This window comes from Montipora capricornis, chromosome 4 (genome assembly GCF_036669925.1).
Source record: "Montipora capricornis isolate CH-2021 chromosome 4, ASM3666992v2, whole genome shotgun sequence".
In the NCBI taxonomy this organism is placed as follows: Eukaryota; Metazoa; Cnidaria; class Anthozoa; order Scleractinia; family Acroporidae; genus Montipora; species Montipora capricornis.
The window spans coordinates 7,879,113-7,884,112 of NC_090886.1; the positions used below are offsets into that span (position 1 = coordinate 7,879,113).

At 39.1% G+C, this 5,000-nt stretch overlaps 1 pseudogene; it reads left to right on the forward strand.

Annotated features, from left to right (window-relative positions):
• The first annotated feature begins 2,977 nt into the window (after window positions 1–2,977).
• The window catches only part of LOC138045436 (uncharacterized), a 2,952-nt pseudogene continuing 929 nt past the window's right edge, over window positions 2,978–5,000 (forward strand).

The window sequence follows — 5,000 nt, forward strand, 5'->3', positions numbered from 1 at the left end:
GATTAACTTAACCGGCAATGGCGTCGAAAGTCATGTAAAGCGAATGGCGTTTTAGTGGATCTTTGAACAAAATGTACCCTTATGAAGCTCAATAATGGCAAGCGAATTGGATACTGAACAAGACAGGTGGTCGAACGTTAGAAGCGACGAGTAATGGACTTCGACAACAATCTGTCGCCCGGCGAGCCGTAATCAAAGTGAGCTGTCTTCCTAAGATTTTGCTAAGTGTGGTGTTTTGTACAACACTCAAACCAAATGAACAGTTCTCTGGTAACTCGTATGGGTTCAACAAAGACAGAGAAGGAATCCATATAGTGGATCTGTTATCTCAGTTGTCTCGCTATTTGTCAGATTTGTATTTACCTGTTCTCAACTCTGCACAGTCTTCCGGTATAACAATTGGAAATTTCACTAATAAGTCATTGACGTGAACAGCGTTTTAGTGGATCTTTAAACAAAATATACCCTCATGGAGCTCAAGAATGGATCGTCAATTGGATAAACAAGACAGCGCTGAAAAATAAATGTCTGGATTTTAAGCGACGAGTAATGGTCTTCGACAACAATTTCATTTTTCGCCTTTGAATATTAAGTGAGCTTTGTTTCTAATATTTTACTAACTTGGTATTATATAAAACACTGAAATCAAATAGCAATTTTTTTATGGATTTAACAAACATTGAAGGAATCGAACGCCTTGAATGTATCACAGTGTTTACTCATGTCGCATCTTAGTTGTCTGGCAATTTACATTTACATTTACCGGTATTTTGTACTCACCTCTGGAAAGGTGTAAAATATTTGGAAAATGTGACAGTGAAGAATTATTTTAATGAAAGTTGTTGTCGCTTTTCTGCTTCATTGTTTACGGTCAAGGTTCCGAGTCGAAAAGGGTTTAATGTGAACTGTCAAAACTGTACATGTATTTAATTGCATCTCTTGTTTGCACGCAAAAGGTATTTTTGCCTCTAATAGTAAATATGTTGTTTGTTTCGATTAATTTTTCGCTGGAAAAGGATTTTGCCGAGATATTTCCAGCCTTTGTGAACTTTAATATCATGTTGTGTAATTTTCGAGCTTAACAAATTTGCATACGTGTGTTGAAATGTGATACACGAGGATCATTTTGATAAATAACCTCATCTTGGAGAGTAAATTTTTGACTTTGCTGAAACAATGGTCAAACTCAAGAGATGCACGATTGAGATCTTTGTGTTGAATTTGCACATTTCTTGTCAAACTTTATAACACTTGAAAGAGAAAGAAAACTAACAAAAACAAAACCTTGTATCTTGCCATCGTTTGACACAGATGCTTCACTGTTTCGCCGCCGCGGTATAAACTTCATCACGGCGCCCGCTGAATCCGATGTCACTTCGATTTTGCGCTTTACTTTTGCGTCCAAAAGTACAGTAGCAAAATTGAACGTAGCAAAAATATCCCAAAATGTTTGTCGTTGATCGTAACTTTTTATATTCGGGGTTCAAAATTAATGTTGTTTTCATGTCGTAAATGTTGTTGCTGATGACAAAATATTTTATTCTCGATCGACCATCCTGAAAACTTCCTTCTGCTGTTCCTAAAAGCTGTGTATCAATATTTATTCACTTTTGCTTCAATATTTGTTTTGAATACAGCAAGCTAACAAAATCTGTACCTTGCTTAGTTCGCATTTTTGGGCGTTAAAATAGAACTTTCGGTCCTTTGCTTCTGTTACGGAGTGGTATAATTTTTGGGTCACCCATCCAAATACTAACCCCGCCGGATAGGGATTGACTTCAATGAACTTTTGTAAAATACATAGCTGTCAGACGCTCATAGTGCACGCTTAAACTTGTGGTAAAGGAAGTTGTGAGGGAACTTGGAAATGATCAACATTTCAGCGTAGAAGCCAATGTTATTTTCTTCAGTCTTTTTGGGTTTGGTACTTTGCGAGTAACCACATGTCTTCTCAGGGGGCTATTTACCTAAGACTTTAACCATGGCACTACAATGATAGACAATACCAAAACAAATATCGTGCACTGTTAGAGCTACATATTACATAAGGACAACTTGAATCTCCTGGAAGACAACACACAGCTCAGTTGACATTATGAAATACATCGCTGTGTTACTTCACTACCACACGTAAGCAATACGTGTCAATTTTTTCTAAAGAGGACAGGAATTTCTTCTTTCTGACAAATGATTAATTAATAGACCGGAAGCCAGGTTTTTTATCCTCAGAAAAGGATCTGTTTCGTCATACGAACGTGTGAGGACCTGTGAGCCAAAGGGCCTCTGCTGGTATGACTTCTGGGTGACCCCTTAAATGGTCTTAATGACCCCCCAACTTGAAAAAAATTGCCTGGAACGCTGAACGTACTACAGGCAACCCAGTGTACCCTCACGGAGGGTCTAGTTTATATTTTTTTCCGTGTCGGGAAAAGTCTTGCCTGTCACTCCCCTGCTAAGTGGTGTCTTTGTGCATAGAGTCTTCTGTGCGTATTTTGTTAGGTTTGAGGGGGCTGGGGTAATGCGTCGATTTCCCTGGTGCACACAGAAGAACATTTAATTATTAAACCTGCAATGGCGTCGAAAGTCATTGTAACGCGCGTGGCGTTTTAGTGCATCTTTAAACAAAATACACTCTTATGTATGGGGCGCCGTACTAGTCAATATTGTTTACTTATTTCTATGGTCTCCTGGACTTTTTATGTGATCAAGTTAACTTTTTATGTGGTCTCTTTGAAATTTTATGCGGTCAACCTGACTTTTTGTATGGTCAACTTGTGACTTTTTATATGGCTAACCTTTGACTTTTTATATGGTCAACTGTTGACTTTTTATATGGTCAACTGTTGACTTTTTACTTGGTCAACTGTTGACTTTTTATTTGGTCAACTGTTGACTTTTTATTTGGTCAACTGTTGACTTTTTATATGGACTTTTTATTTGGTCAACTAATGCACTGCGCGCGAGGCTCGCAACAAATATGGCTGACAGTAACGAGAGAGTGGACCAAATCACGTCCGCCTGTGCTATAGCGACTCAGGCGCTTGAAGCAATTGGCAACCTCCAATGCAGAGACATCCGAAATTTAGCATCGTCAACTGCTACTGGTAGTGTTTCGAGCAGTTGTAACCCGTCAACAAGTGGAAGTTCTGCGATTGCAGCCGAGCTTGGAAGAAGATTTCCAACATTTAACGCACGTGGGGGGAGAACAAATAGCCGAAAACGTAGTTCCAGTGCCTCGAACCACGAGACATCATCTCGATCGCAGTCATCAAAATTTGGGCGACCTCTGAAGTCCATCGTGCACAGAGACTTAGTGATAATACCTAATCCAAGTACGAACCAAGTACCAAGTCACGCAAACAAAGTCAAATTAGAGGAGAGAGGCCTCATCATTCACGAGTTTCCTTTCGACAGAAGGTGGACACCTCTTGACCTCAAAAGAAACATTGAAAGCCAACTTCCAAGGAAAGATATTCTGTTTGATTATCTCAAGGTTAGTATGGGTAATATGAGAAGTTCATGTCATGTACCCCTTGTAGTAATATGCAGACCCTTTTACAGATATGCGCGTAGTTACCTGGCCTTTAAATGAAAATGAGGCCGGAATTGACCTTGTTATGATACCGAATTCCCTCCTTTCTTATGTTAACGATGTTGTCCTCATGCTAATTAGTTGAAATTAACACAAGAAAAGAGGTTTCTATCAAAACAAGCTCAACTCTAGCCTATTGTAGCTTTCATTCAAAGGCCAGGTAACTAAGCACACAACTGCAAAAACAGTAATTTGAGACAGAGTCAACGTCATTCCTTTTAATTTGATTCTCAAAGTTTGTGTTTGCCCTAAATTTATAAGAAAAACAGACGTTAAGGAGAAAGTTCAGTCCTCAAGTTATTTCTTAAATAAATGTTTTTTAGTACTGTGATCAATATGTATAAGGGCTGTTGCTTTGCTTATGATCACATATTGACAGATACTTAGGAAATGTAACCTTTCAAAGCTGGTTGTGTTCCTTTCATTTTTTTGTTGGAATGTCAATTATACGCCATCTCATAACAAAGAGAATTTTTTCCATTTGTGACAGTCTGCAATCTGAGAAAAGGAGGGGAATGAGGGTAGGAGACCAATAGTGAAAGCACTGGTACTCTTTGTTCTCAGAGATATGATTAGGCAAATCTGTACCAAAGCATGTAATTATACAACACAAGGGAGAACAGTTTCGTTTTCCTTTCCTTTATATAGGCATGCTATGGAACCTTGGTGATTCCAAAACTGGCAAAGGGGGTAAGGATGGATGGCGAAAGGATAATAAAGCTCTCAGGGCAAGGGAGTGTATACATCAGATGTATAGATCCCCTTGAAGATGAGGATAAAGATGAAGAGGATGAGCAACTGATGAGTCCAACCTTTAGTCAACTCTCTGATGACCTCTCAAACAACCCTGTGGTAACAATGTCTTCACCCCTTCAGCAGCCAATTAGTCAGCCTCAGCCTCTAGATCAGGCAGATCCACTGTTTTCAGTGCCTGTAGAATTGCCTGTAGAAGTGCCTCCATTTATTGACCTATGGAGTGACCAGTCCACTCACAATAATTGTGATGTAGTTATTAGTAATGTCGTACCAACTTCTTCAACATGCAGGGATGAAGTTCCAACAAAATAATAAGAGTACACAGGTCCCTCATTAGAGAAGATATGATTGAGATCTTTCTAGATCCCTCAATATTGAAATTTAGTTTAAATGCCATCATTATAAATCAGCATGGTATTGAAGAGGCTGGACAGGGTAATGGGGTCCTAAGGGAAGTCTTTTCTTTGTTTTGGAAAGATTGTTATGAGTCACACATGTTGGGAGAGTGTGAGAGGGTTCCCTACATCAGGCATGATTTTGACAGAAAAAAGTGGGAGGCAGTCGGAAGGATACTTGTTAAGGGATATACTGATTGCCAATATTTTCCCCTTAAGATAAGCAAAGCTTTTTTCACTGGTTGCCTTTTTGGGGA